The sequence below is a fragment of the Rissa tridactyla genome, chromosome 7 (assembly GCF_028500815.1).
Source record: "Rissa tridactyla isolate bRisTri1 chromosome 7, bRisTri1.patW.cur.20221130, whole genome shotgun sequence".
Lineage (NCBI taxonomy): Eukaryota > Metazoa > Chordata > Aves > Charadriiformes > Laridae > Rissa > Rissa tridactyla.
In genome coordinates, this window is record NC_071472.1 from 22,600,674 (window position 1) to 22,610,833 (window position 10,160).

The following is a 10,160-nucleotide window of genomic DNA, read 5'->3' on the forward strand; positions in this document are numbered from 1 at the left end:
TCTCAGGCTGCTGAGTGGAGTCCCCCAGGTGTCCGTTTTCCTTCTGCGTGTGTGAGGTGAGGGAGGTGACAGGTGGAGAGCAGAGGGGAGGGAAAGGGCATGAGCGTGGGGCAGCCCCTGCGTGCACAGCGCATGAGGTTGTCCCGTGCAGTGTGTGGGGCTGTGGGGCTCTCTGGGACAGCAGGTGGGTCAGGTCCAAAGGGTGCACTGTGGCTCGTTGGTCTAGGGGTATGATTCTCGCTTAGGGTGCGAGAGGTCCCGGGTTCAACTCCCGGACGAGCCCTCCTTTTGGGCACCCACCGCCCTCCTCCTGCCCAGCTGCTCCCCCCTCCACTGGCGTTCACCCCAAGAAAGACCCTGAGCCCCCTCGGGAAGGGAAACCATGTGCCCATATGCCCTACGTAGATCCCAGAGACTCCACCACCTCTCTGGGCAGCCTGTGCCAGTGCTCTTATAGCCTCAAAGTTCCTCCTCGCGTTTAGATGGAACTTCCTATGTTCAAGTTTGTGCCTGTTACCTCTTGTCCTCTCGCTGGGCACCACTGAAAAGAGCCTGGTCCCATCCTCCTGACACCCACCCTTGAAGTATTTATAAGTGTTGCTAAGATCCCCCCTCAGTCGTCTTTTTTCCAGACTAAAAAGACCCAAATCCCTCAGCCTTTCTTCATAAGAGAGGTGTTCCAGTCCCCTAATCATTTTGGTAGCCCTTTGCTGTCCCCTCTCCAGCAGTTCCCTGTCCTTCTTGAACCGGGGAGCCCAGAACTGGACCCAGTACTGCAGATGTGGTCTCACCAAGGCAGAGCAGAGGAGGACGATAACCTCCCTCGACCTGCTGGCCACATTCTTCTTGACGCAGCCCAGGACGGCTGGACAAGCCCTGCTTTTGGCCACTGCCAGCAGAGGGGACAGGCGGCCGAGTTGTGGCTGGATAGTGTGCCCCATCCCTGCAGGGGCTGTGCCCAGCGGTGAGTGGCCCAAAGCAGGGCTTGTCCAGGAGTAGAGCCCGGGACCCCTAGGCCGTGATGCGCAGGTGCCTGGGCACCGCCAGCCTGTGCCAGGCACTGGGGCGCTGGGGGGCCCCAGGAGCCCCTTTTCAGGGATGGTCCCTGCTGCCAAGCGCTGAGGAGCACAGTAGGGCTGAGGGTGTGTGCCGGGAGGCACCGGCCACCCTGGAGATTTTCCCGCTTCCCTGGACAGCAGGGTGCCCAGAGGGGAGCAGGGGGTGCCCTGGGCGGGGGGCAGATGTCCCTCCCCGTTGGCAAGGGCTGGGGCTGTGGTGGCCGAGGAGTGAAGGTGTTGGCCTTGAAATCCACTAGGCATAACCTGTGCAGATTTGCTCATAGCGAGAGATTTTCCCTGGTGCCCTAGTGGGTGCCCAGGCAAGGGAGGTGAGGTGGGAGTCAGGGGAATTCCATCCCTGCAGCTTCTGCCTGTCTCCTGCACGAGGGACCGTGCTCTGCTCCCCGTCTGAGTCACCCCCAGCAATGCCTCAGGCAGGGCTTGTGATGGCCCCAGGGCAGGAGGGTGAGAGTGTCCCCTGTAGTTTTCCAGGTTTTGCAGACCCAGGAGAGGTGAGGAAGCAGCCCTTGATGTGAGCGGGGTGTGGGGGTGTGTAGCATTTTGCTGAGTTGCTGAGCGACAGCCATTGATGACCCTGCGGCACGTCCCCAGGAGACCTGGGGTAGCTGATGGCCAGAGGGCAGCAGTGTGGGGTAGCCACCACCTGTAGTGTGCATGGGGTTGGCCTGTGCAGTGTGTGGGGCTGTGGGGCTGTCTGGGACAGCAGGTGGGTCAGGTCCAAAGGGTGCACCATGGCTCGTTGGTCTAGGGGTATGATTCTCGCTTAGGGTGCGAGAGGTCCCGGGTTCAACTCCCGGACGAGCCCTCCTTTTGGGCACCCACCGCCCTCCTCCTGCCCAGCTGCTCCCCCCTCCACTGGCGTTCACCCCAGGAAAGACCCTGAGCCCCCTTGGGAAGGGAAACCATGTGCCCATATGCCCTACGTAGATCCCAGAGACTCCACCACCTCTCTGGGCAGCCTGTGCCAGTGCTCTTATAGCCTCAAAGTTCCTCCTCGCGTTTAGATGGAACTTCCTATGTTTAAGTTTGTGCACTGCTAGGCACAGCCCCTGCAGGGACGAGGTGAGGACGGCAACTCCTGCAAACATCAGCGTTCATCCCAAAGCCCCTTGGGAATGGGCAGAAGGTACCCTCACACCTCACAGAGAGGGAAGGTAAAGGGCTGTGGGCATTTCCTTGCTGCCCACAGGTGCCAGGTAGGATCCTCACGCCAGGTGTGCCCGCAGGCAGTCCCAGAGCTTTTCTGTGAGGTCTTGGGAGCTCTGCTCTGCCTCTGCCAGCCCCACAGCTGTCAGGGAGGGGGTCTGGGGAGGCAAAAGCTGTGGGCTGAACCCAGGGCCTCTTATACACAAAGCAAGTGCTCTCCCACCGAGCTACATCCCCTATGCATGGGGAAGGGTGGGGGCCTGGCCATCTCCCCTCACCTCCCACCACTGCCCCAATGGCCCACTGCTCACCCTGCTCTGCCCCAAAACCAGGCCACCAGTGGCTGCACTCCACTATCCCCATTGTTGCAGGATAGAGATCCTGGCCGTGGGGACGTGCCCATGCTAAACACTTTGTCCGTCCCCACTGCACCAGGCACTGGTGTCCTCCTGCCACACTGGCCCTGGTCCCACTGGGCTGATGCCACCAGCTGAGCAAGGCTGGTGTCCAAACAGAGAACTTGCACAGGAGTTGAACCCGGTGCCTCTCTCACCTGAGGCGAGAATCATATCCCTAGACCAATGAGGAAGAACACTGCAAGGGGCAGGTACCCCCTTCTTGGCCTACAGTACTTAGAGAACTGGATGGGCTGGGATGGGACCTTAGAAAGCTCTTTTTGGCCCTAATGGATCTTCACAGGTGCCCCTTGCTCTGCCCTGGCTGCAGGGCTGGCACCTGGACATGGCCATAGGCTGTAAGTGCCCTAGCTCCAAAAGCCATAGAGTCAAGAGTGAGAGGACAGTCAAGAGGACCCCCTTGGACTATCTCTAGCAGGTGGGGGATGTAGCTCAGTGGAAGAGCGCTTGCTTCGCATGTAAGAGGTCCTGGGTTCAATCCCCAGCATCTCCAAGCTTTTTGCCTCCTTAAGCCCACCCCTTCCAAGGGACAGTAGTGATAAACTCTACTTCTGCCTCTGGAAGGCATCTTCTCAAAAGATTGTGTGTGCCTGCAAGCCTGCACTGTGGTCCTCAGGCAGAGCTGCCCACCAGGGAAGAGGTGGCAGCAGGGCCTTGCTTGGTCATCCCTGAGAGACAGCTATGCCCATGGCTGAGCCATGTTTTAGCCCCATCAGGCAGCATCTCACTTCCTGGAGGGTGGAACCTTCCCAGCACAGGAGACTATGGCTGAGCTGTTCATGCTGCCTGTCCCAGTCAGTGCCACCCCATCTGTGCCCAAAATCCTAGCTGTGCCAGGAATTGAACCAAGGGTATGGCCCCACCGGCCCACCACAGGAGAAGGGCAGCTGCGTGGAACACTGCTCTCCAGCTATGGGTTCCTCGTAGGGAGAGACTACCCTGGCCCCCACCTCATCCCTGCTATGGATAAAATCAGTCGCTGTGAGCAGGATTCGAACCTGCGCAGGGAACCCCTATTGGATTTCAAGTCCAACGCCTTCACCCCTCGGCCATCACAGCTCCACACTTTCCACCTTTGGGTGGGGGCACCCCACCTTTGCTCTGGGCTCTGCCTCGGGAAAAAAATACTTCCCAGCCTGGTGCAGGACCACCTGCACAGCCCCAGCTCCTCCTGGCAGCCCCAGTATCCACACATGCAAGGGTTGCAAAAAGGGGACATCCTGGGGTATTCACCCATGGCTGGGAAAAAATCCAGGTGCAGCAGAGCAGAGAGCCTAGCCACAGGGCAGGCACCAAAGGGAAGCACGCTCCAATGAAGCCCTGGAAAACAATGGGTTTGGGGGGAAAAAGGAACATGGAGATGCTGGGGGTTGAACCCAGGGCCTCTTACATGCAAAGCAAGCGCTCTCCCGCTGAGCTACATCCCCTGGCTGTGGTGAGGATGCTTGGCCAAGTGTGGTGAGTTACCAGCTTTGTCTGTGTCAATATGGAGTCATTGTGAATCTGGCTTGAGAAAAGTTAAGCTACATGCTTATCTTGCACTGGTAAGCACCAACAAGCACCAGGGACCGAGCGAGAGCTGCATACCCTCCTTATCTTGCCAAGACCACCAGGACAGATGGCTCAGATCAGCTGAGTGACACCTGGTGTGAGGCAGAGGCATCACAGCCCGATGTTATTTCAAAAACAGTGGGAGAGCAACCGTGCCTCTGTACCGAACACAAGTCTTGTTAAGAGTTAGTTGGCACGCAATAAATGACTTAGTCCCACCTCGCTAAAAGTATAAATCTGGCGTTTAGAATCCTCCAGTTTGAAGGTGAGAGTTCCAACTACTGGAATGGGCCTAGACCTCTCCCTTCCCCAAGCAGGGACACCTCTTTGGGAAGACTTGTGCCTCTGACTACACCAGATGTTACCCACCAAAATATCGTTAACAAAAGCACTGAACTATTAACTCAAGCTTGATTTCTGCAGTAAGTGTATTTATCAACGGCAATTCCAAATTTGTTATATCTGCTGCCTTAATAAATCATTTATCTTTCCAACTTTCCAACTTCCAAAACTGTCTCAGTGAAAGTCCTTGACAGGGCTCTGAAACAGGCAAATGTTGACTCTGACTAAGTGGCTAATGTACTTATGTCCTTTAGACATAAACCATTGACCAAGTCTGGGACTAAGACTGGACATAGCCACACCTAGACTCCCCTCTGAGAAGGAGTTTAGAAAGCAAGGGGGTCCTTTCTGAACCTCCTGACTCAATGGGAGGACTTCCCTCAGCCACATATCAGACTTTAACTCTTAACAAGACAGCAAGTCCCCTTCCTGCCCCACCCCTGTCCCACTGCCCATCCTACTCTGCCCCAAGGACCCTGACCCCAAAAACAGAACCTTGGGTCATGCACTGATGGATCTTGGGGGTCCATCCTGCTCACAGGGATGTGCCCAGCCAGGGCATGGCACCGACCCTTCTGCACCAGGTACCACTGGACCAACAAGCTGGGGTGCACCACAGTCCACTCCCACCATTTCTCCCACACAATCTTTGGGGTTGGTGAGGGTGGCTGATACTGGCTTTTGACCCTGGCACAGCCTGGAGCAGGGAAGACCCCCCCCAGGATGTGGGGCCAGCGTTTAGAGGTGGCCACAGCACATAATTGCCCTGGTCCCAGTGGCCATGGGGACAGCTGGTCCATGGGGGTCAGTGGAGACCCCTGGGCACATCATTGCCCACACAGGGGATGTAGCTCTGTGGGAGAGTGCATGCTTTGCATATAAGAGGCCCTAGGTTCAACCCCCAGCATCTCCATGTACTTTTGCCTCCCCAAAGCCCCCTCGCTGCTCGCTGCAGGGCTGGCAGGTTGGCCCCCAGGCCCCACAGAAAGGCCCTGGGGCTGCCTATGGGCATGGCTGTCCCAGGACTGGGGGGACAGCAGTGGTGCATGGTGGACATAGTGGGTGCCCACACTCCATGCCAGGACACCCTAGAGAGGGAGCTGCCCTACTCGCCCTGCCCAGCCAAACCCTGAAGTGACTGTCAGAGGGAACAAGGGGATGAAAGCCAACAGCTGACCCCAGATGAGCTGTGTACTCCCCACGCAAAAGCAGGGCAGGCTTTGCCCAAAGGGAGGACTCCTCTGGGAGTTGGACCCAGGTCCTCCCACACCTGAAGGTGGGACCATACCCCAAGCCTGCACGGGGCTCCCCAGCTTTTCCCCTTGGCCTCTCAGCCCTGTGTTTGGTGCGGGTCCCACCTGGCCCACAGCACACTGGTAAAAGCAACTGCAGATAAACACACAATTGATACCCCATGGCTTTGCTGTGGGTCCCCAGCCCCACCCATGACCCTGGGTGGTCCCACCTCACAAGGGAGGATTTCACCTGGCCCCGGGGTAAGTGGTCCACAGCTCTTGCCCTTCCTTACTTCACTCTGCCTGGGAGCAGGCTTCCTGGCGCGGTAGCGAGGTGGACAGCTGGGGCTGCCGCGGACTCCAGTCTTCTCCTGCCCCTGTCCCCCGCTCCCCCAGGCCCAGGCCCCGGCCCCTAACTCACACAGCAGTGGGTAAAACAATCTCTCGCTGTGAGCAGGATTCGAACCTGCGCAGGGAAACCCTATTGGATTTCGAATCCAACGCCTTCACCCCTCGGCCATCACAGCCCCCACCCTTGATGCCCAGCAGGTACACCTGGCCCGTGCCCAGACCAGCATTCCCTGGGTGTCCCCTGTCTTCTTGGGAAGTGGGAAAGTCTCCAGGGTGGCTAGTGCATCCCTGCACACACGCTCAGCCCTGCTGTACTCCCCAGGGCCTGATGGCAGGGCCCATCCCCGAAAAGTGGCACCTGGGCCCCCCAGCACCCTGGTGGCCAGCACGTTCTGGGGGTGACAAGGCAGTTGCACACAGGGGCTCATTGATCTAGGGGCGTGATTCTCACTAAGGGCGTGAGAGGTCTTGGGTTCGGCTCCTGGACTAGCCCTCCTTTTGGGCACCCACCACTGGCCACTACCACCCAGGCAGCACAGAGCTCATTTCGGACCTGGCCATTGACTTTTATTTCCCAGGGACACCCCGCAGTCACTGGGGCTTTGAGCTTAGCATGACACACAGGAATGTTCCCTGTCCCCAGGGTCCCAACCCTGTGCCCAGGCCCATTGGTTCGGCAGGGTGACCCTGGTGGTGGGGTGGCAGCAGATGGGCAGGGGCTGTGGCCATAGCACCCCCTGTGGCTGTGGGGCAGCCCACAGCTCCTCACAGCTGAGGGCAGGTGGACTCCACGGCTCAGCTGGCTAAAGTGCCTGCCTAGTAAACAGGAGATCCTGGGTTCAACTCCTAGAGGTGCCTTCCTCCCTGCCCCAAGCTGGGCATCTGTGCCTCAAGTAGGGGTCTCCAGTGGTCCCTCATGCACCCATCTGCCCCATCAGGATTTTCAGGATGTGGGTACACAGATTTTCCTGTGTACCCACAGCCTCCCATCCTTTTGCCCTTTGAGGACAATGCAGATATAAATTCTCAGTCATCCCCTTCAATGGGTTGTGCATCCCTGTGTCCTGGTAGGGCTGGCCATGGCTCCCCGCTTCTCTGCCCTGGTTTGTCCCCTCCCAATGACAGAAATTCCCTGGCGCAGTCTGGGTGCATGCTTTTACTGAGAACTCATTTCAGGGTAGGACAGGGACAGTCCTAGAGATGCTGGGGAATATCTGGAAGTCTGGGTGGGGGCAGAAAGGACTTGGGAGCGTCTCTGGGAAGCTGAATAGGTGTTGGGGAACTTGCACTTGTGCAATGATGGAGCCCATGGAGACAAGGGGAAGGTGCCCCCTGAGCGTACCAGGGCTAAGGTGGTACCTCAGTGGACATGGGGTCCTGGGAGAGGGGACCCTGGGCACAGGCTTCTGTGAAGCTGGGTCATGGAATCGGGTGTCCTGCAGTGGGTTTCCAGAGCTCGTTATGGGCAGCAGAAGAGACATAGATCATTCAGGGTTGTGTCATCCCTCTTCAGCCCCCATGCAGGATCCTGCCATGTCTGGATGCCGCACAGTGCCTTGGGGCACTGGGGGCTCCAGCTGCCCTGCTGGCCCCAGGTGGACTGCGACCCCTCCAGGATATGCCCATCGGAGCAGGTGAAGGGTGCTAGTGGTGGCCACTTCATTGCTCAGGAGCCCACGCTGGGTTACCTGACCTGCAGCGCGAAGCCCACCAGGCATCCTCAGTGGGGACACCAGCAGGCTTCCAACCAGCAGTCTCACCTAGATACAGGAGAGAGAAGGAGGTCGGTGCTGAGGCTGGGGAATATGGGAGAAGGAGAATGCAAGCCCTTCAGAGCTGGGAGAGCTGTGAAGGAGGTTCTCCAGCCATGAGGAGGGGACAGGTAGGCTGGGGGCTCTCCTACCACTCTGGGGACTCAGCTGTGTGGCCACCACTGGGGTCCCACACATGGGAGCAGTGCAGCTGAATCCCATTGAATGCCACGTCATCCTCCATCACCCCCTAGGGCGGCTCTACCTGCAAGGGAACAGAAGTGGGGGGTTATCTCCCCATGGGAGAGGGGTCCCTGGACCAGCTGTGGGCAGCGGTGCAGAGGCTGCACCTTGAATCTGACGCTGCTGGCGTAGGAGCCCTTGGGGCACATCTCCAGCCAGGCCCAGGCTCCCCAGGGTCCCCCGCTGGATACAGTGATAACCGAGGCTTCCCTCCCACCCAGGTCCTGCTCCTGCCCCTGCTCTGCAGCACCTCCAAACCCCACGAGCAGCAGCAGGACCTGTCCCCCTGGCACGGCTGCAATGCCTGCAGCCAGCCCATTGGGCTCTCACACTTAGCAGGGCTGGCAGGAGGGACCTGGCAGCATCTCAGTTACCCTCCCAGAGTGCCAGGGCTCGTCACATGGCCAGGATTAGCTGCAGGAGAGGGCTAATGCCTCTGCCGGGTCCCTCTCCAGGCAGGTCGTCCAGAGCCACTGGGCATCCCAGTGCCAACCAGAGCTCGGGGCGGCATGGGGCACCTTCCTCTCCCCCTCTGGGCTCCTACTGTATGCAAGATGGGATTTGCACTCTGCCTTTTGCTCTCTTTCTTTTTTTTGGCAGTTAGATGAATAGGCACGTTCACCAACACCTCTGATGGAAATCCCTTCCATCTTCTCTGCCCTCACTCCCCAAGGTGTCCATTATGTGGATTATGTGGGATCCATTCACGTGTCCCACTTAGCTTTCCGGTTGCACCCTCCTCTTTCAGAGGGTTATCTTAACTGCTTAACAGCTGTTTTCTGCAGTAATAGCCCTTGTAAGGATTTCTGAGTGTTTTTTTTTTTTTTCCATGAGTCTCCAATAAGAGACTTCCAGCCACCTCCATGCCGGGTCCTGGCTGCCCGTTTAGATGGCTTCTTCAATTTCTTCCCTCTGGGCTTCTCCATTTCCTCTTGCCAAAGTCAAACGCTACTGTGGGGACACCGGTGACCTCTTCCCTTTGGGAGGATGCAGTGGACCAGGCACTTGCTACTAGATTCCCCCCCCCGGGGCTCAGGCCCCGCTGGGAGTCAAGCCCGCAGTCACCCTGTGCCAGGCAGGAGCTTGAGCCAGCCTCGCCCGCAGGACACGCCAGCCCGGGCGGTCCCCAGCTCCACCTTCGCTGCGGCAAAAGTCCCGACGAGGGTGGGATTCGAACCCACGCGTGCAGAGCACAATGGATTAGCAGTCCATCGCCTTCACCACTCGGCCACCTCGTCCTGCCCCGCGCCGCCTCCGGCCCCGCCCCTCGCTAGCCGGCGCGGGGCCCCGCTGCCAGCCTGACGGCGGGCCCCCGCTGCCCCGCCGGGCACGTCACGGCCCGCCCGGCGCGCCATGGGGCTGCCTGCCGCACTGAGGGGCGGGCCCGCGGCCCTCCCCGGGATCTTTGGCTGGAGGCTCGGCAGGCGAGTAGTTTGTGGTTGCCCTCTTAGCGCAGTAGGCAGCGCGTCAGTCTCATAATCTGAAGGTCCTGAGTTCGAGCCTCAGAGAGGGCAGCGCTTTTGCCGCCCCGCCTGGCGCGGGGAGCCCTCCAGTGCGAGGCAGCGACGTGGACAGGGGGCAGGCCTTTTTGCAGGGCCGCCTCGCGGCGGCGGCGAGGAGCAGGCCTGGAGGCGTGGGCTATGGCGGGGACGGGGCTGGGCCACCGCAGAGTCCCCTCACGCAGCCGCGGGGCTGTCCGAGGCAGCAAAATGGCGGCCCGCCCCCGACTCCCAGCCAGGAGGGACGGCAAAAAGCACTGCCCTGTCTGAGGCTCGAGGTTGGGACCCTCACACCTAGCGTGGCGCCGGGCCTTGCCCGGGCCGTACTCTCAGTCGCCCGACGTCAGCTACCGGCGGCGCGGGCAAAGGTGAGGCTGGTTGGCGGCGCGAAGGGGCGGGGCCGTGCGCGGTGCGGAGCAGGACGAGGTGGCCGAGTGGTGAAGGCGATGGACTGCTAATCCATTGTGCTCTGCACGCGTGGGTTCGAATCCCACCCTCGTCGGGACTTTTGCTGCCACCCCGGGTTCTCCCACCGCGCCCCGGAGCC

At 59.5% G+C, this 10,160-nt stretch overlaps 9 non-coding genes across 9 annotated transcripts; 5 read left to right on the forward strand and 4 right to left on the reverse strand.

The window, feature by feature from the left end:
* Positions 1-211: 211 nt before the first annotated feature.
* On the forward strand, positions 212-283 carry TRNAP-AGG (transfer RNA proline (anticodon AGG)). Its single transcript has one exon. It is a non-coding gene; the product is annotated as a tRNA-Pro (tRNA).
* A 1,529-nt stretch (positions 284-1,812) lies between these two features.
* Positions 1,813-1,884, forward strand: TRNAP-AGG (transfer RNA proline (anticodon AGG)). Its single transcript has one exon. It is a non-coding gene; the product is annotated as a tRNA-Pro (tRNA).
* Positions 1,885-3,062: 1,178 nt separating this feature from the next.
* On the forward strand, positions 3,063-3,134 carry TRNAA-CGC (transfer RNA alanine (anticodon CGC)). Its single transcript has one exon. It is a non-coding gene; the product is annotated as a tRNA-Ala (tRNA).
* A 484-nt stretch (positions 3,135-3,618) lies between these two features.
* TRNAS-UGA (transfer RNA serine (anticodon UGA)) lies at positions 3,619-3,700 on the reverse strand. Its single transcript has one exon. It is a non-coding gene; the product is annotated as a tRNA-Ser (tRNA).
* Positions 3,701-3,996: 296 nt separating this feature from the next.
* TRNAA-UGC (transfer RNA alanine (anticodon UGC)) lies at positions 3,997-4,068 on the reverse strand. Its single transcript has one exon. It is a non-coding gene; the product is annotated as a tRNA-Ala (tRNA).
* A 2,146-nt stretch (positions 4,069-6,214) lies between these two features.
* Positions 6,215-6,296, reverse strand: TRNAS-CGA (transfer RNA serine (anticodon CGA)). The gene has a single exon. It is a non-coding gene; the product is annotated as a tRNA-Ser (tRNA).
* A 2,974-nt stretch (positions 6,297-9,270) lies between these two features.
* On the reverse strand, positions 9,271-9,352 carry TRNAS-GCU (transfer RNA serine (anticodon GCU)). The gene has a single exon. It is a non-coding gene; the product is annotated as a tRNA-Ser (tRNA).
* A 203-nt stretch (positions 9,353-9,555) lies between these two features.
* On the forward strand, positions 9,556-9,628 carry TRNAM-CAU (transfer RNA methionine (anticodon CAU)). The gene has a single exon. It is a non-coding gene; the product is annotated as a tRNA-Met (tRNA).
* A 405-nt stretch (positions 9,629-10,033) lies between these two features.
* Positions 10,034-10,115, forward strand: TRNAS-GCU (transfer RNA serine (anticodon GCU)). Its single transcript has one exon. It is a non-coding gene; the product is annotated as a tRNA-Ser (tRNA).
* The last annotated feature ends 45 nt before the right edge of the window (positions 10,116-10,160 follow it).